We start from the raw sequence: 21,102 nt of genomic DNA, 5'->3' as shown, positions 1-21,102 counted from the left end.
TTCTTCCCAGCCCGCCTCAGAGTTGTCTTCCAGGGCAAGACAATCTTCTTCAACACCCCACAAGCCACCTGGCTCACTGAGGAGCGACCTCTACGGATCCAACCTGCTCCCCCGCCGTCCTGTCAGACTCTCAGCAAACGGAACTGCCTCTTCCCAGGCAGCAGCGGAGCACACCCAGACCCGCAGGAGAAGGGATCGGCGGGCGAGGGGTGGAAGTCACCATGCCCTGGGGCCCAGATGTCGGACACCAGCGGGCCCCCCCCAACTCTCCATGACCGGAGCGCACCAGCTCCATGGATGATTTAAGCTGCGGTCTGGACCCATCTGGGGCCCTATGCCCCGCCTCATCGGATTATGATCTTTCTAGAAGCCCCGCGCTTCAGGGCCTCAGTGGGGAGGCTGAAGTTTGATTAGCAGAAACCCGACCGGACTGGTATAGGGGTAGAACTCCAATGAACACTGCTCACTTAGGCACGCTGGTGACACCACTATATCCGTCACTGTGGAGGGGTCTACCATTGCCACTAACTGCCCTGCTAGGCGTTTTAGCTTAGCCCTTTGTTATTGTTAATTTATCTTTCGTTTCAAGGCAACAGATGCTTTGATTCCGGAAGTATAGGGTGGGGGGAGGTTGGTGGGGTTTAGGGGGAGGGACCGTTGTCCTCAGGGTTCTTCTTGACCTGGCTCCGTTTGAGCCATTGCCTTATGTTTTTTACAGCACCTTGACATCTACATACCACACTGCCACCAACAGACAGCACATCACATTGCGTGAGCCACACCTCTACGTCCTGGCTGCAGAGCATTGTTTCCCTTGGGGCCCGGGCCCCTTTGGCCCACTCCGTCCATGCATAACTTACGATCTGGATGTCTGCCAGCAGTAGTCCCCTCCACGTTCTGTCCTGGAACGTGAACGGATTGCTAGACTGCATCAAACGCACATCGGTCCTTAAATATGCCCAGCGCCACACGCCCAACGTTCTTCTCCTTCAGGAGATGCACCTACTGGGAACCCGCTGCACCTTTCTAGCGAGATACAGGTTTGAGAGGGTGTGGCACTCCAGCTTCACACAGGGCTTTCGGGGGCGGGCATACTAGTACAAAGGGGACTCCCTTTCACCCCTGAACATGTATCGACCGACACACATGGTGCTAGGTGACCTTGTCTGGTAGGCTCGAGGGAAATGCCCTGAGCCTAGTCTCTGTGTATGTCCCGCCCGCGATGCTCCCTTCCACTCTCTATCACCTCACAGCCATAATCTCCGCATTGCCCCTAGGTTAGACGATAATTGGGGGCGACTTCAACGCGGTTATGCAACCGTCACTTGACGCGACCGGCACTCCCTCCCCAGTATGATTGGCCCACGCTAAGAAGCTGTCGGAGTGGTCGGCTGCTCTTAGTTTGTGCGGCGTCTGGAGGGTTTGAACCCCCGAGGGACACAATACACCCATACATCGGCGGCCCACCACACACACTCTCCCATTGATTTGCTCCTCCTACCCGCCACCAACTGTAAAAGCGTCTCCAATATTTCTATTCTCCCCCGGGGCATCTCTGCTCACTCGGCCATGTTACTATACTTAGGGGGTGCCGCAGACAGGACACGGACGGTCTGGCGACTGAACGCGTGGTTTTTGCAGGATAAGGAGGTCAAGGACGCGATAGAGGTGGGGTTGCGCCACTATTTTCTTACTAATCAGGGCTCGGTCCCCTCTCCAGGCACACTCTAGGAGGCCGGTAATGCCACCATCCGAGGCGTGGCCAGAGGCTTGGTGCACACGAAGCAAGCGGCGCAGTACGTTCGCCTGGCTCAGCTCAAGGCTCAGGCCACGCAGCTGGAACTGACCCTCTCTGACACTACTGAAGCCCAACCTGCTAGGCACCTGGCAGTGATTCGAGATGAAATCCGACAGATCTCCCTTGATTCTACCAAGATGCTGTGGCGCTCCTCCGTGGCCCGTATTTATGGCTGGGGAGGCAAAAATGGGAAGTTGCTGGACAACTTGGTTTCTTACCCCATGGCCAACAGGATAATCCCTGTAATCCGGAACGCCACCGGGACCCACCACCACACCTCTCGGGCCATCGCGCAGGCTTTTGCGGGTTATTATGCCCAGATGTATTCTGCTCGCCCCCCTGAGGCTACTCTTGTGGATTTGTTGGGACGAGCGGCTGTCCAACTCCCCTGCCTCACCGAGGAAAAGGTAATGTATCTAGATCTCCCCTTTACCCCGGAGGAAACACAGGGGGCCATTTCTTTGTTGAACCCAGGGAAGATGCCAGGGCCGAATGGCGTCCCGCAGGAATACTATGCGGCTTATAGAGACTTGTTGGTGCCCCAACTAGTGGACCTCTTTCAACATGTTGCCGAAATGGGCTCCATTCCCCCCCGTAGACCGACGTGGCCACCATCGTTGTAATCCCGAAAACCCAACCACCCTCTGCCACCTGTGCGGACTACCGAACAATCTCTTTAATCAAAACTGAAAGGAAGATCTTTGCCACAGCCCTGGCCCAGCATCTCCGTCCCCTCCTGCACAAGCTGGTCCACCCGGATCAGTGCGGCTGCATGCCAGAACGCGGTACCAGACACTGCATACGGCACCTCCACCTCACTTTGGCTCACCTCCACTGTCTAACACCGTACCTGGCACTTTAATTATAGATTTTTAGAAGGCCTTTGACACGGTGGACTGGAGGTATCTGGAGGACGTCCTCGTGACAATGGGGTTTGGCCCCCATTTCCGACGCCTTGTCCGCGTCCTGTATTCCATGCCCAAAGCCAGGGTTCTTACCAACGGAGCCATCTCAGAGGCATTTCCAATCCAGAGAGGCACGCGCCAGGGGTGCCCCCTCTCACCCCTCCTGTTCGCACTGGGGATGGTGCCCCTGGCCTGCCTCATATGAAGCGATCCCCAAATCCGGGGCTAGTCCTGGGATTCCCACCACGTGGACAAATTCGCTCTCAATGCGGATGATGTCCTGCTCTTCTTGGCGGATCCAGAGAGATCTGGTCCCCGCTGCCTGGAGGTGCTCCAGGCCTTTGAGACTGTCTCGGGCCTGCGACATAACCAGGCTAAATCTACCCTGATCCCCCTCCATCTTTCAAGGGCTTGCTTTGACTGGCAATTGAATATCCCCATCAGGAGAAAGTCGTTCAAGTACCTTGGGATTTGGGTGTCTCTGCACCCAGAGCAGGAATGGGTGCTTAACATTACCCCCCTGGTCACGAAAACTAAAAATGACCTTAAGGGCTGGCAAACCACTTAACCCCCCCCCCCCTTGGAAGAGGGGCACTTCTTAAAATGATGATCCTCCCCCACTTCCTATATATCATTCAGAATACCACCTTTCACTTCCCGGGAAGTTGGTTCCGAGAATTTGATGGGGTGATCACAACGTTTCTGTGGGGGGGTGGGAGGACGCATATTGCCTTGGGCTGCTGCAGGATCCCGCCCTTTGATAGAGGCATGGGTATGACGAATCTCCACCTCTACTATCTGGCTACGAGACTCCTCATTGTCCATGACTGGTTCACTGGGGGGTGGTCTGACCCGGCCTATCAGACTGAACTTAGAGACATGGACTTCAAGCTTACTTATACAGGGTTCCCAAACCACAGGCAACACCACCAATCACCAGAGCGGTCCTGGTGGCCTGGCGCTCCGCCCTTCGACACACGCGCTGGGATAAGCGACTCACTCAACACACTCCTCTCTGGCAGGGCACGTGGTTGCGAGAGGCGACGACCCTTGCAGGCCTCCGGCAGCGGGACCATGTCGGAATTTCTCTCCTTGGGAATGTATGGATGGGGGATCACATTAGGGCCTTCCTCAATCTAAAGCAGCGTCACTCCCCTCACACCTCCCAATTCTACAAGTACTTGCAGCTCCGTCGACCCCTCACTGTCCATGTCCCACCTGGTACATCACTAATCGGGTTTAGCCCGTTGGAGGCTCAGGTTATGATGGGAAATCTGGGAAGAAGAGGGTTGTCTCAGATATACGCTGCCTGGTGAACAATGGCCCAACCACTTTAGCCTCACTGCGGGCTCGCTGGGAGGGATGGCTGGGTCCCCTAGAGGACGCGGACTGGCACAACGCCCTTATGGCTCCCAAAACTCTCACAACCTCCTCTAAACTCCACCTCATTCAACTCTATTATCTCCATATAGCCTATCTTACTCCGGCACACCTACACAGGGCGGGGCTGCGATCCTCCCCGGATTGCACACGATGCAGCTGGACTCCGGCTGATTTTTACCATATGGTCTGGCTGTGCCTGGACCTCGTCCCGTTTTGGTCGGGGTGGAGTCCGAGCTCACACAGACATTGGGTTGGCAGGTCCCTCATGACCGCCTGCATCTTCTCCTGGGTGTGTTTGATGGCCTGGACGGCTCTAGAGCAGATAAACACTTTCTGGGGACGGTGGTTGCTGTGGCCAAGCGAGATATCGTGGTGGCCTGGGCTCAGGCCAACCCCACTACCCTGCGCAAATTGTGCCCAGGGGTGGACTGGTGCGCGGCACAGGAGGAACCCTTCTTCGAGGCACGTGGCTGTCCAGCGAAGTTCCACAAGGTATGGGGCAAATGGTTGCACTTACTGTTTTAAACTGCTTGTACTGGCTCTCCCATGTAAAAATGTACTGCTTTCCAGTTTGGGTGGCTTGCCTGATTATTCCTACCATGGCTGTGGGTTTTATTGCCTGTTGGGGACAGAATTTGCTTTACCTTATATGCTATGTGCTGTCATTTTGTTTGTTTGCTTTCCAGAATGATAATAAAAAATTGATTATCAAAAAAAATTCAGCATTTCATTTATGTTGGGTAGTGGATGTCAGTCAACCCTAATGTTGGCATTGACCTCTTTAAGATTAATGCACAAGCGAATGGCTTTACCATTTGATTTAGAAGCTATTACGATGGGTGCAACACACTCTGCACACTCAATCAGTTCAATGACCCCGTGATTGGTCAGTTTGTCTAACTCTTGCATCAATGGGGCATATGCATGAACAAGCCCTTTTGCGATTCCTTAATAGCGATTTTTAGCGAATTGCTATTAAGGAATCGCAAAATGCTATGTATATAGGAATCACAACAATAATTGCGATTACTTAATATTCCTTAATGGCGAATCGCGATTCGCAATTAAGGAATACCTTCCCATTCATTCTTTAGGCGTAGAGGACCATAGGAATGAATGGGAAGACATTCTCAATTTGCGATTACCAATTAGAGAATCGCAAACTGAGAAGGCTATTTCAAGGTTGCAAGGGTGTCATAAGGACACCCTGATGCACCTCTGAAATGAGCATGTGTGCACATGTGGCGCACATACATGCCGTAAGGGTATGTATGTGTGCCACATGGCACTTTGAAAAACACAAAAAAGTGCTTTCTTCAAAGAATTTGCAAATTACCAACAACTGTCAGTTGGTGGTAATTAGCGGTCTCTTGTGCCAAATTCGCACAACTAAGTTGCTTTCTACATCGCATTTAAGAAATCGCAATTTGCGATTCATTAAATGCAATCGCAAAATAGAGAATCGCAAGTTTTGCGATTCTCTAATTTGCGATGCCCTTTTGGGATGATACATCCTAAAAGGCCTTTTCCCGTTTGCAAACGGGCCAATTCTCAGGATCGGCCCATTTGGGAATGAGAAAAAGGCTTGATACATATGCAAGTAAACAACATGGACGTCCCCAGACCTGAGTACGGAGGAGGGTTTGGACTCACTGCAGTTTGTCTGCAGTGCCAAGGAATCCTTGGATTATTTTAAAAGACCCCACACTGTCATGCTTCATCATCGGGGTCCCAACCGGGTGGCCGAATGCCGCCCAGTTGTGCTACGACACCTGATTACAGCGGAGCAGGTGTCGTGCAGTGGTGTGATAAAGTGAGGTGTGAGTTAAAAACACCTCTGGGAATCCGGACCGTGGACATTTTATTCGTGGTGGCCCAGGGTATGTTAAAAATGACGAAGGACAACTAGTGGAGTGATTAGTTTCTTAGTTGTCGGCTTAGGTCAACATGTTTCAGCCCACATGTAAAGGTTTGTGGGGCTTTCGTCAGGACCATGTGAAAAGGAGTGAAAAAGGGAAATGGCAAAATTACGCCATGTGTGTAGGATGGCCACAACACACTCGCTAAGGTGTGTTGGGTAAAAAAGGAGTGCCTGGTCGGTTCCAGACGACCGAAATTGCTGGACACTAAGTAGTAGTGTGAGGCAGCCGATCGGGGGCCCGGGAGAGGAACGGCCTCTGGTCCCACTTTGGGTCTGTTGGCAGTTCCTGCTTAGTACCTGTACCGGTTGGGACACCGATAATGAAGCATGACACCAACTAGGTTGGTGTGTGAGGGGTCTTTTAAAATAATCCAAGGATTCCTTGGCACTGCAGACAAACTACAGTGAGTCCAAACCCTCCTCCGCACTCAGGTCTGGGGACGTCCATGTGGTTTACTTGAATCTTACAGGGGATAGGGATGGTTCCCCCTCCTTTCCTCGCTCTCTCCCCCCATTATTATTTAACCTTGATACATATGCCTCATAGTTCTACACTTGTGTGAACTGGTTTAGCATTCTCTTTAATCCCTTCCATTTGTTGGACGACCAGGAGTCGTCCAACGCCACAGTGGGCGTGTGCGTCGGACAGCTCCTGGCTGACCTAGCACCCACCCACGGGGGAGGTGCTGACGCTCCTCCCGTGGGCCGCCCTACTGGTTTCCCCCACCAGGGATGGCAAAGGAAGCCCTTCCGCTGCCCCAGGCCCTCCACTCCAGGTCATCTAATGACATCAGCACGCACGGTGGGCCGACGTCATTAGATGCTACCGGATGTTTCTGAAAGCCATTTGCTTCCAGCACGTTGAGGGAGAAGGTGAGTTTCTCCCTGGGGTGGGGTGGGTTGGGGTGGGGGTTAGATCCAAAGAGGCATCGGGGGTAAGGAAAGGGTTTTCCTTTCCTCCGATGTCTCTTTGGAGCATTCCTGCTGCAGGATCGTGCATGGGGGTGCGATCATGCAGCAGGAATGCCCACTAGACACCAGGGATTTTTTTTTCCATCAGTTTCATTTTCATTTTGTTTTCCCATCAGTTTCATTTTGGCAGGGAGCGGCCCTTTTGGGGAGCATTTCTGCAGGCTGATTCGGACCATCCGCCCCCCTTGAGGCAGATTCTTTTTTGGTTTTTTTGGTAGCCTCTAGACCACCAGGGTATTTTTGGGAAGTTGGTGGGGCGAACCCTCGGGCAAGGGTCACTCCCCTTCATTGGGGTGAATGTTTTGGCTTTTACCGCCTACTTGGGGGCAGATTGGCCTTATGTTTTTAGGCCCATCTGCCCCCAAGGGAGACAGAAGCCATTAGACACCAAGGATTTGATTTCAATGATGCGGGGGAGCAGCCCCTTGGGAAGGGTCGCTCCCCTTTGGGGAGCAATTATGTTGCCAGTTTCTGCACCCCCTTGGTAACAGATCAGCCTGTTTTTAGGCCCGTCTGCAAAAGCCACTAGACAGCAACGTTTTTTTTTTTTTAGCGATGTGGCGGAGCGGCCACTTAGGGAAGGGTCATTCCCCTTTGGGGAGCAATTATGTTGGCTGTTTCTGCCCCCCTTGGGGGCAGATCAGTCTTATGTATTTATGCCCAGAAGCCACTAGACACCAGGGAATTTTTTCAATGTTGTTATTGGGGAACAGCCCCTTAGGCAAGTGTCACTCCCCTTTTAGGGTGTGTTATTTTGGCTGTTTCTGCCCCCCCTTGGGGGCAGATCATCCTTATGCTGTTAGGCCCACCTCCCCCCAGCTTGGCTGGTGGATTGAGTGTGGACTGGTGGATTATTTGCATATGTGATTGTAATGTTTTATTTAGTCTTTTTATTCTAGCGAAAAGTTTTTGATTCCTGTTTGCGGTTTCGGCAGTGGTTGATCTGCAGTTTGCGTAGTTGCATGTGTTTGGTAAGACAAAAGATTTTGTTGTGTTTTCTCCAAATGAGAATTATTGTCATGCATGAATGAATTTTTTGTAAGTGGTGTCATAATAGCGGCATATTTAGATCATGTTTTGAGTGTGATATTCTTTTTGGATTTGTGCACAATGTGTACTGCTTTGTTTTGTCTCATTTAGTGGGATATTGTTGGTCCTTGCTGCGTCTGTACAGAGTAAGTGGTGGTGAGTCTAGCTGTTTCTGGCAAGTAAGTGGTATTGTTTTGGTGTATATAGGTCTTTGTGATAAAGCCACATTTTGTTTATGACGTCTTTCACAACTTGTTTGTTGTTATTGACTGGTTTGTCAAGATACCTTTATTAGTAAGGATTATGGCTAGCCGCAGGATTACTGCTCAGCAGGTAGTTGGTATGCTTTTTGAATCTTCCTCTGACCATGATTATGAGACTGGCAGTGCATCTGAGGCAGAGGAGGCAGTGCAAGATTCTGGCAGTGAGTTTTCTGTTCACAAGGAATCATCTGATGATGAGGCTACTCTCAGTGTGGATGAAGCTATTCTCAGTGAGGATGAAGTGCATGTTTTAGAGGACACTGATGTGTCAAATGTGAAGCAAGAAGCATCTGGATTGCATTCCCATTAGAAGTGCTGGATTCTGGGTTGATACAAACATGGTGCAGCCGGTGTTGCCTGCCATTAGTGGTGATGCAGGGCGTAGAGTGAATTGTGAAAATATTTTGGCTATACAGTTTCTTTAGTTGTTTATTGATGAAGTATTTTTGGCTGAGATTTTTGAGCAGACTAATTTGTATGCTGAATAGGATTTAAGGTACAACAATGCCAGACCTAGGCCCCACTCTAGAGCTACCTGGTGGACTCCCACAAATCTGGATGAGATGAAGACGTTTTGGGGTTTAACTTTTCTGATGGGCTTGATAAGGAAGCCGTCCCTGCCTCCATATTGGTCTACCAGTCCCTTGATGGCAACGGCCATATTTCCTGCAATTATGAGTCGTGATCGTGAAGGAAGTGACCCGAAAAAGGGCCACCTGGGTTATCTACAACCACCCAATCGTCTTCCAAACAAATGAAGGGTCGGGCAGACAGTAGAGAATACAAACAGTTATTTATTAGCAATAATCTGCAGAGGAGTCCAATCCGACCTGCACCCCAAGATGTCTGCCGAGGGACTGGCCCCCCAACAGTCTGCAATGCATAACCATTCCTCCCAAGAACCTCCAACCACGCCTACTGTGGAAAGTTACCGGCTTAGGCCGAACATGAACAAAGGAGGCACAGGAAGATGACCTACCACCTGCTAGATGGGTACATGCTATCGCGATCTCAAGGTTGCCACGCTGGAGCTCGGCGTCTCCTAACGTGGGAGCAGAGTTACACACAAGGATAGGTATGCAAGGGCAGAATGGCATATTCATTAGTAATGTGCAAAATGTGGACTATGTACACCTGATTTGACTACTAATTCAAATATAAAATACTCGATTGATCAGTGTGCTATGCCTGACAGTGTGTACCAATTCGCACCATGAACAAAGATAAAAGGAGGGCCAGCACCCAACCTGCCTGCTGGACTCAGGCACGCACAACTCTTTATGATATACAAATTCTCAAAATATTCGCATAAACATTTGAGTAATATACATACAAAAACTGTTCTTTCAGATTGTATTCAAGTTATAAAACATACAATATCAGCCAAAGAAATATATGTTACTGAATCAATATGTACAGTTACATATAACATAAAATTAACAATTCCTTTAGTATCACATCATTTTACAATTCACTGATGACTTAAGCCCAATGCATTTCGGGACTAATATGTCCCTTCTTCAGGGGCATCACTGCAAAACACAAAATTAACAAAACATCATTATGCCATATACACATCTGCGAAACAATCATCACCATTCCCCATGTGGAAAGTGTGATCTGGACAGAAGATGCTCAACTCCAATGATCTATAATACCTGCATTCCATGTGAAAACGGTGGAACCAACTTAAAAACACAGAAAATGATATTTGACCAAAGAATAGAAAGGAAAAAGAAGGAAAAGAGAAGAAAAAGAAACCCATATGAAAGAGACTGTTCTCACTCAGTGCTAATCTCCTAGAAAATACAATGATTGGAATCTCAACTGTCGGGATTGCGCTGTGTGAAATTTCAAATTTGTCAACAATCTTATATCAACATATTCAGAACATCAGTAACTAATGCCAATAAAATAATTTGTACCTTCTCGTAAAAAATCACCAAAGCTCTTTCTCTGATGGTCTTTATCTGGAATTCAAAACATTACAAGCCATGAAGCAACACCCCTTAGTTGATACCTCGCTGTATGCACAAACATCCAAGTGATCTCTTACCCTCTACGCTCCTCCTTTACATATCACGGTGCCTCTAGGACATAAAAGGAACAACCGTGAGCAACCCTCGGTCAACAAAAACGAACCGCAATCGGATTAGACATCTACAACCTACATCAGACAGTACAGGAAGCTGAACTTACCAGTCTTCTCCTCTTCTCGGCGCTACCCGAAAACCAAATGGAACTACCACGCATTCAATACCGGAACTCCAACGGGTAACTGATAACAGACGGAATCCATCACGTCAACGGAAACGTCATCACGCCAATTTCAATACCGCCAACACTAAGCCTAATCACGCGCCGAGAATTCGTCACTACGTTGTTCTCACCGAACCAATTACACATTTAGTGAATAACCGCTAATAAATATAAAATGAATGTTTATCTTATGTGGTATTCTTCTACCAAAATCAGGCCGAAAAAAACTCAAGGTGTGTTGAAATCACGCAGTGCAACTATGAAATCTAGTACTTTTAAGAGACTAATCGGTCGGCCATCTTGGAACAATCAACAAAAGGTTACCTATGTATCTAAGTGCCGCAATGAAATGTTTATAAAATGTTCACGATCTCAGTGTCGACCAACAGACCTAAAAAATAAATATAAGAAGAAGATAGATAGAAAGTAAAAGGTAAAGGAATCAAAATATTCACATAAAACAATGTTCATAACATTAATGTCATGGGTCTAATGCATCATTCTCATAAATAATAATACAATACTCCTAAGTTCACTGTAACATTCTCATGAACATTAAGTCCTGAATCACATGATCTCAAAAGTGAATATGTGTGTTAAAAAAAGCAACTCATTTCTAATCTGTCATTAAGCCCTCGTGGTTTCAGTGTGCCTAGACGTTTCATCCAGAATGTTTCTCTTTGCAATAGGTGTTTATTGATATCCACACCTGGGCTCTCCAATCATTTTTCAATTATTTGAAATGTAATCTGTGCTATTGAGTGGTGATTCTCCATCCAATGTGTTGCTAAACACGAGGTAATACTCCTATTGCGTATTCTGCTTTTGTGTTCTGTGATTCGAATCTTTAGTTTCCGTTCTGTCTTCCCTATATACAACGTGCCCCATGGGTACTTGATTGCATAGATTACGTTACTGGTGTTGCAATCTACTTTGTAGCGTAATTTTACACATTCACCTGTTTGTGGATGGGAAATCGTGTTGCCTCAGGCATCATATTATTACAATGCGTGCAATTTAAGTATTTTCGCATGGCTGCATCTTCTTTCTTGTTGCAAACTCTTTTCATGGTTAGAATCTCCTTGATGTTCCTGGATATAGTGTAAGCAAACAGAGGTTTAGATACAAAAATACCTCGAAAATCCGGCTCTTGTTGTAGAAGCTCCCATCTCTTACAAATGATGTTATGTATTTTTTGAGAATTGGTTGAAAACTTGGAAACAAAAACGACTCTGTGTGTATTTTTTGTTGTTTCTTAAATAAATCCCTCCTTTCGTGTGTTAGTGCTTTGGTTGCTTGGACTTCCAATAGTTCGGAAGGATAACCACGATTTACATATTTCGTCTTGAAATCCTGAATGATAGTAAAACATTACGTGTCATCTGAAACTAAACGTTTTATTCGCAAAAATTATGAGTAAGGAAGATTCTTCAGCAACGTTGGTGGATGAAAGCTTTGATAAAGCAATGCACTGTTTCTATCTGTAGGTTTTTGATACAGACTTGTGTGTAAGCTTTGTTCATTGATTTCCAACCCAAATGTCTATAAATGAAACCCTTGTCTAGCTCATTGAATAAGTGAATTGAATCCTAGGATTCCGTGAGTTCACTTGAAGTTTAGCCTCTGGGCCAGTCCAAATTAGGAACATGTCGTCTATGTACCTACAGAAGAAACACAAGTGATCCGTCCAATCTGATTGTTCAAATATGTGTTCTTCCTCAAATTTAGTCATAAACGTATTGGCGTACGATGGGGCTCCGGCAAATCCCATTGAAGTTCCACTGAGTTGTAAATAGAATTCGTTTGCCCATACAAAGTAACTGTGGTGAAGGCAAAAGTGTGTGAGTTCAAGCAGAAATATCTTGTTTGTTCCAATTGAATCTTGTCATAGAAGAGACCACTCTTTAGCCTCCAGTCCTTCAGAATGTGCACTGGACGTATATAAAGCAACTACGTCTATCGTGCATAGTATACACTCATCTGAGGGCAACAGGGTTAAGTTCTCTAATTTTTTTATGAAGTCAGAAGTATCTTGTATGTAAGTGTGCCATGATTGCATTCATTAGTAAGACAGGATCCAACCTTGAGCAACTAAGGAATATAATCACTGGACACGGGGTTCTGCTGAGGCAAGCAATACGAGTCATGAGGCCTAGTTCAGACACAGCCTAATATGATTATGAAATACAAAATGGAGTCACACTCACTAACTGAAGCTTGCACATTACATGGATAACTCAGTAGGTTGCACGCAATTAATATAAATGGTTTCTATTTAGCCGCGCACTGCTAACCTAATATAGCATATAACGGGTACATGACGTTAATGGGTTTTGCAAACCTAACAACGAGTATTTACTTTTGGTTCAGATGATGCATTTTGTTGATTATGCTTCAGCAATGACACAAGATCACCCTGACACTGACCGCCTTTTTAAGATTCAGCCTGTCCTTGATCACTTTGTAGATCGATTTTCGGAGATCTATACTACGCGGAAAGAAATAGCTGTTGATGAGTCTTTGGTCCTGTTCAAGGGCTGTTTGCTTTTTAGGCAGTACATTACTCGCATAAAGGCATGTTATGGAATTAAGATGTATATGTTGTCTGAGAGTAGGACAGGATATGTATATAATTTCGGAGTGTATACTGGTAGGGATTCCAATATTGATTCCCCTGGTTGTCAGTCCACTTTAAGAGTTTCAAATAAAATTGTGTGGGAACTTGGCAGAAGACTTTTTAATAAAGGTCACCATTTGTACCTAGATAACTTCAATACTGCTGTGCAATTGTTTAAGGAATTGTTCAAAGTGCTTGTGGCACAATCAGCTCTAACCGTAAAGGTTACGCAAAAGAGTGTGTTTGCAAAAAGCTTGAGAGGGGAGACTGCAGTGCCTTACGTAGTGATGAACTGCTAGCTGTGAAAATTGTGGACAGGAGGGATGTCTACATGCTGACTACCATCCATGATGAAAGTGCCTCACCTGTGACTGTTTGGGGTCAGGTTGCTGAAGTGCGCAAACCTGTGTGCATTGCAGACTACAAAAAGCACATGGGTGGTGTAAATAAGATAGACCGGAGGTTGGAACCTTATACTGCTGTTCGTAAGGCTTACATTTGGTATTAGAAGTTGGCCATCCATCTCTTCAACTTAGCAACTTTTAAGACTTTTTTTGTGTTCAAGGAGTGTTCTCCAGCATCAAGGATGACTTTTGTTCAGTTTCAGGAGTAGGTGATAAGCAGCCTTGTTGTAGTGGAACAGGCAAGTGTTCCTAGAGTAGCGGTGGTGGAGGGTGTAAAAGATCCCCACTATCCCAATTTAATTCCTCCCATGCCCAAAAATACACAATCCCTGTAAGAGATGTAGAATCTGTTTGTGAAGGGGTATGCCGAAGGAGACTCTTATGCAGTGTGGTGATTGTCCTTCTAATCCTGGGCTGTGTGTGCCCACATGTTTCAGATTGTATCACACTTATGGGAGCAACCGTGAGTCTAATAGTGAACTGCCTGGTCTGTATTGTTTTATATTTATAGCTCTATTTCACAGTTGACATTAGAATGATGTATTTAGTTACCGCTGTTGTGTTTGAAGTTACATTTTTGTATCTAGTTCCAATTGGTTTGTGTTTTGTTTCTTGTTAAAAAAAAAAATGATGACGGTGTGTGTGGGCTGGCGTTTGGCATTCCAACCAGTATGTTTGTGTACTTTAGGAACAGATGGCTCTGCAGTAATATTTGTCTTGTCTATGTTTCTCTGCCAAGGTGCAGTTTGTCTCTAGGAAAAATCTACCAACTTTAGATATTTTTTGTAAACTAAAAACAATGGTGAGTACTGGGTGGTGTGCCTCTCATGGATCCCAACAACTTTTCTTAGCCACAATGCCTTGCAAACCTTAAAATGTGTAATCGTTTTCCTTACACTACTCTGCCATAATCTTCTGGTATGAGAAAAACCATAATTTTCATACAGCCAGGCGTTACCCCAGGTCTCCAGATAAAAAAAGGTGCCTCACTTGTGTGGGTGGCCCAAGTACTGTGACATGGAAGGGCCCAAACATATTGTGGAGACATCAAAATTACCTTCACAACCTGGTTTGCAATGGACGGGTCACTTGGGTTAGTGGTCCCAGGCTTGGGGGCCATCTAGGGAAACCTACCAAACAAACACATTTCTGAACACTAGACACCCAGGGAAGTCCAGGGGGGTATGGCTTGCGTGGATCCCCTAACGTTTTCCTACCCAGAATACTTGGCAAACCTTAAATTTAGCTGAAAAAAAATCATATTTTTCTCACATTTCTGTGTGGGAAAGTTGTGGGATCACCGGGCTGACACAAATTTCCTACCACCCAGGGTTTCCCCAGGTCTCCCGATAAAAATGGTACCTCACTTGTGTGGGTGGGCCAAGTCCCCCCTGCAGGGGAGGGCCCAAAATGTATTGTGGAGACGTCAAAATTACCTATCACAAAATGACCTGGTTTTGCAAGGGATGATCAGGGTTTTTGTCCCCGGACTCAGCAGCCATCTAAGGAAACCTACCAAACCCAGACATTTCTGAAAACTAGACATTTGGGGGAGTGCAGGGAGGTATGGCTTGAGTAGATCACCCAACCTTTTCCTACACAGAATCCCCAGCATGCAACCTGGTGCCTGTTCCTCCAATGTTAGTTTCCACTGGTATGATAGTAATTTTATTTCGTCATTAAGAGGTCCATTTACCCATTACTTATATTGTGAGAAAAGATTTGTACTCGATACATCCCACGGTATGTTAATTTATTCCTTATTATAGAACCACAACAATCCATGTTTCACTTCATACAAAATCTTTCATTTGAATATTAATTCGACAACCACAGCTAACACATCTTTCTCTAAGCTGTGAATAACACAAGAAAAAATATATATAAGACTTACAGAATATAAGATACAAATTATATTGAGAATATAACTCATTCATCCGCAAGCTTTACATCAATTCATATTAATTCTTCTACATATTGCAAGTTATATAGTCAAATGAAGAATACACTTCACAATTTTTACTTGTTCACACACATGATGTTCATACTTCTATTTCATAATGTTTGAAAAGTTTATAACAATCACAGAGAGAGAAAAGAAGAAAGAGATAAGAGAGGAGATAAGAAGAAAGAAAGAAAGAAAGAAAGAAAGAAAGAAAGAAAGAAAGAAAGAAAGAAAGAAAAGGTGAAAGAGAAAAAAGAAAAAAGACAGAGAACAAGGGAGAAACAAGAAGAGAGAATGATAGAGAAAAATATGGAAACCAGAAAAAGAGAACAGAGAGAAATTAGAAAAATGTGAAGCAACAATTAGAAGAGAGAAAGTAGAAGATATATCAAGGAACTAAGAAAAGGACTGGGCACAGCCCAAAACACTTAATGAACAGATCAGAGTATAGGTGAAAGAGAGAGGCGAAAAAGAGAAGATAAAGTAACAGTTGAAAAAAGAAAATAAAAATGAAAAAAGACAGAACAAAAAAAGAAAGACAAGGATAAGAGAAAAAGAGACGTGGATAAGAGAAAAAGTAAAAGAAGAGAAAAGTTGAAATCTTGTACGAGACAGTGGAGAGTTATTACATTTGACTGTTTCATATATCATTGGTTCTTGCTATTTTTCCGTGAGTCAAATAGCATTCCATTCCTACCAATTATTACACACACATTTTTTCCATGCTTTCCAAATATATTGCAGTTTTCCAGTTGTGTGTTTGAGATTGATGTGTGTTTTATTTCATACACTTTTATATTTGAATTCATTGTATACTCATTATAATAGTTTTATACATGAAAGATCATTCATAGCACTGCATGTATTGATCATTTTACACACCACACACTGGTTCAATTGTACACCATATAAATGAAGAAATAGAACATCTCCAAATGCATCCTTTATAAATCTGTGTGCATTACTGTTAACGTTCACTGTTCTGGTCCAGCTTACCTTCAGCTGAAACTGGTTTGTTATGTACCTGGGCATTCGTGTTGGTCTGCTAATGCTTGGTGCTATTGGTCCCAAAGGTCACCAGTCCCATGCAGGCGGTCACAACTTTGTTGTTGTGGCAGCCATGCATTGGAACCCTCTCCACACTAATTTTGGGGCTCATGATCAGCAAATGCTGTCTCTAAGAACCCTGAAACATCTCTGTCCTTACTCCTCATGTATAGCTTCCCCGTTTTCTTCTTGTTCTTGTCCAATTTTATCTTTCTAGTGCCAAGACACCTTTTTAGTAGGCACATGCTTTACAAAACTCCCAAATAAATAATTGCGACTTAGTCTTTGCTCCGCCTGTTACTTGACAATTAGTGAAATTAAACCCATGAGTTGAATGGATGACTTTTGCCTGTGAGTCACTGCATCAAGCAACTGGGGACAATTTAGTGAAGCTTTGCTGAGATGTATAGATGTACTGTAATCAGAAACCGCATCACGGAAGTCTTCCTGCATGGACGTAACAGCCTGCAGTTTGCGAGAACAGGGCAATTGAGAAACCCCGAGGACGCTTCACTAACTGCGGGTCTATTTGAAATTTCGAGACTAATCTGAGAATTAAGAGGCCAAAAAGGGAAATACTCTACATGCAGGACATTTGACAGTAACCATCACCAGGTACAAACGAAGGACAACGACAGTCAGGCCAATCCTCCAGAAATAGTACAATATATCTACGCTTTAAGGAAATAAAGCAGATATAGAATACGACCGGCTTTAACGACAAGCTGGAACCTCTATTTAAATGTGAACTGAGAGAGAAACATTTATCACTGGTCTTGATAAAGATAGCGGCATAAATACAGCCCATCGAAACGCGTCGACGCACAGGAATTGACACAATCCAAAGAACCGGGCATTCACTTGTAGCGATAAATAGAGTCAGATCCCACAAGTGTATAATCCCTTAAGTAGTTGATAGTGGATGTGTATCTGATGACAAAGTGTAGTGTCTTTTTATTTTCTTTTGTATTCTCTCTGTCATGCAGGTTCATAACAGGATGATGCAATATATTTGAATGTTTGCCTTCCCCTTTCTTTAGTAAGAAATTCTGTTCATGTAATTGTGTGATATACATTTTAAAGTTTTCTTTTTTGTATTGTAAATTGTGATTTAATGTGTCAATAAGAGCAAAACAGGGACCATGGCGAATTGTGGCTTTTAACTGAATGTACTATATGTGTTTATTAAATAAATGTAAATGAATTTTTAACTGATTTGTGTATATAATGATTGTAGTGTGTTAATTCATCCAGTCAATTCCTGGGTCATCAAGGGACTGCTAGGAGAGACTAAACACAGCATCCTATTCCCTTGATCTCATTTTAAAGACTCTGTCTATATCCACATTATCAAAGGATTGCAAGTTTTTACTTGGAAGAGTACCCTATTCCCTTGATCTTTACAAGGGGTCTCTCTCTTTTCATTATACCTAACACCACATATACATACCTTTACAATTTAGATATAATTATATATATACTTCTTGCCATCAAATGATGTAATCAGCTACCACTCAATTTGAGATATCTTGAACATTTCTTTATATTTATAAAGGTTTTTAAGACGTGTTTTTCACTAAATAGCTTCATTGCACTTTTCCTGTCTCTTTGGATGAAGTGGTTCTTCAGTGCAGAGAAACCATTGTGGTATCTGTCGCACTATATATTAATTAAAATCAAATCAAATCAAAACCACTTGAATTTGTGTTATATTCATTGAAATGTGTTGCATATTTTTGTAAACGAATGTATTTTTCATTACATTGTAGAACATTTTCATTCTAATGCCTATCGAATTGCTTTCAACAGATATGCATTTTAACATGGGTCATGTCGATTTTAAGGTATGTCAAATTTCATTAAATGCATGCCATTTTCAATTCAGTGCATGTAAGATTCATATCACCTTAGGTCATATTACATTTAACATGTGTCAGTCATTTCAAGATCGATCATATTCACTTCAACACAAGCCATATTCATTTCAACAAGAGTTGTATTAATTTTAATGTGGGCTGCATTCATTTCAACACATTCCTTTTTAACACGTGTAATAATGATTTTGAATAATGTTGTATTTAATAAATGTTTTCACAATAATTTCAATTCTTCATATTAATTTCCAAACACTCTATATTAAATTAATTTTGTTATATTCCTTTCAATGTATGTTATATTAATGTCGATGCATGTCATATTAATTTTCTCATAGGTCACATTAATTCTAGCAATTGCATTCATTCCAGTACACCTCATATTTATTCAAATATGTCTTACTCATCTCAGAGTGATTAATATTAATGTCAATATGCCCTATATTAATTTCCATGTTGTGTCATAATGATTTAAAGTGTCTCATATTCATTTCAATATATTTCATGCTAATTTTAGTCAAGATCATGTTCATTTCAAAACATGTCAGATAGAATACTATATATACTATGTTCATTTCAAGGTGAGTCGTATTCTTTTCAGTGTATCCTACCTTTATTATAAAAATATAGTGAATTCATTTTTAATTTGAAAAATACAGTCAATTCATTTTTTAACACATCATTCATTTCAATGAGGGATTTCAGCAAATAATTATTTTCCAAATATGTCACATTTCTCATGAGTGTACGTACGTCATATTAGAGAATGTCATATGCATTTTAATAAGTCATTCACTTTTGGATTTACTATAACCTTTTCGGTGAGGACCCTTTTCTTTTTTCGGTATGGTTGGCATGGATTTCAGCATATGTTATTTTCTATTCAGGGCATGCATAAATCGTCATCCATAAATTAACAAACTCATTCTGCTATGCACAGATATATTTTGACAACTGTTATATTGGTTCTTGTTGTTCTCATATTTATTTTGAGGCCTAGTATATTTGTTTCATATTTGCAAAACTGTAATTTTAATACCTGGCTTTTAATTGTTGTCTTTCAGTCTATTATGACCATAAGAATTTGAGGTACAAATACCACAAGTGACATCCATTAAGCCTAACCATAAGAAGACAATGGAGTCTCAATTTCCCATACCATTTCAGCAAATGTGATGTGGAGAAACGTTTTTACAAATGTGCCATTATTCCTCTCCTTTAAGATTTATCCCAAGAAAAGCTTACGTGATAGTTTTTTCTATTTTGTATCTGGGTTGCTGATCCCAGAATGTTTCTTTATGGATAGTGTGAGGACCACTATTTATAAACATTTAGCATTTCTACTGTCTTTATTGCATAATGAAGCACTTATTAGCTCACTAAATTGTTCACATAAAGGACACTAGCACAGGTATTACTACACTAAAGATTTACTTTGAGATACAGTATGATCTAAAATGGACTTCGTTATTGTATGCAAGCAGAATACTAGAATTTTGTCATTTAACTTTTTTTCATACTCTAATCATTTATGTCACTAAAAGAAGAAAATTGTAAAGTTCAAGGTTGTTGATGCTCTTTGATATGTTTATTTAATTCAAAATAAATAGAAACGTGACATGTTTCAATCAATCAAACATTTGTAGAGCGCACTACATACCTGTGAGGGTCTGAAGGCTCTGGGAGGGGGGGCGCTACTGATCGAACAGCCAGGTCTTCAGTAGCCTTCTGAAGGTCAGCAGGTCTTGGGTCTGTCGTAGGCTCAGTGGGAGGGTGTTCCAGGTCTTGGCAGCGAGGTGGGAGAAGGATCTCCCGCCGGTGGTTGTTCTTCGGATGCGCGGGACGGTGCCGAGTGCGAGGTCAACGGAGCGGAGCTGGCAGTTGGGGATGTAGAAGGAAAGTCGTTTGTTGAGGTAGGCTGGCCCGGTCTTGTGGAGTGCCTTGTGTGCGTGGATGAGGAGCTTGAAGGATATTCTCTTGTTGACGGGCAGCCAGTGCAGGTTTCTCAGGTGGGGGGTGATGTGGCCGTGGCGTGGTACATCGAGGATCAGTTGTGCCGAGGCGTTTTGGATGCGTTGCAGTCGGTTGATGAGCTTGGTCAGGGCTCCCAGGTAGAGAGCGTTTCTGTAGTCAGGTCTGCTGCTGACGAGGGCCTGGGTGACTGTTCTTCTTGTATCTGTCGGCATCCACCTGTAGATCTTGCGGAGCATGCGGAGGGTGTTGAAGCAGGAGGAGGAGACGGCGTTGACTTGCTCATGGAGAGCGTTGAGTCGAGGATGATTCCCAGGTTGCGTGCGTGGTCGGTGGGTGTCAGGGCTGCCCCCAGTACCGTCGGCCACCAGGAGTCGGCCTAGGCTGAAGGGTTGGAGCCGAGGATGAGGACCTCCGTTTTGTCCGTGTTCAGCTTCAGTTGGCTGATCTTCATCCAGTCGGCGACGGCCTTCATTCTTTCGTGGAGGTTGGCTTCGGCAGTGATGGGATCCTTGGTGAGGGAGAGGATCAGTTGGGTGTCGTCGGCATAGGAGATTATGTTGAGGTTGTGCTGTCGGGCGGCATGTGCGAGCGGGCCATGTACATGTTGAACAGTGTCAGGCTGAGGGAGGATCCCTGGGGTACGCCGCAGATGATCTTGGAGGCTTTCGATCGGAATGGAGGGAGGCGGACGCTCTGGGTTCTGTGGAGAGG

General features: G+C 44.1%; 1 protein-coding gene across 3 annotated transcripts in view; it reads right to left on the bottom strand.

Moving 5' to 3' along the window:
• The window catches only part of SCUBE1 (signal peptide, CUB domain and EGF like domain containing 1), a 1,846,233-nt gene that overhangs the window by 892,658 nt on the left and 932,473 nt on the right, over nt 1–21,102 (bottom strand). The window lies entirely within an intron of this gene.

The sequence above is a fragment of the Triturus cristatus genome, chromosome 4_1, assembly GCF_964204655.1.
Source record: "Triturus cristatus chromosome 4_1, aTriCri1.1, whole genome shotgun sequence".
Taxonomy (NCBI): Eukaryota; Metazoa; Chordata; class Amphibia; order Caudata; family Salamandridae; genus Triturus; species Triturus cristatus.
This window is presented reverse-complemented; position numbering and strand designations above follow the sequence as displayed.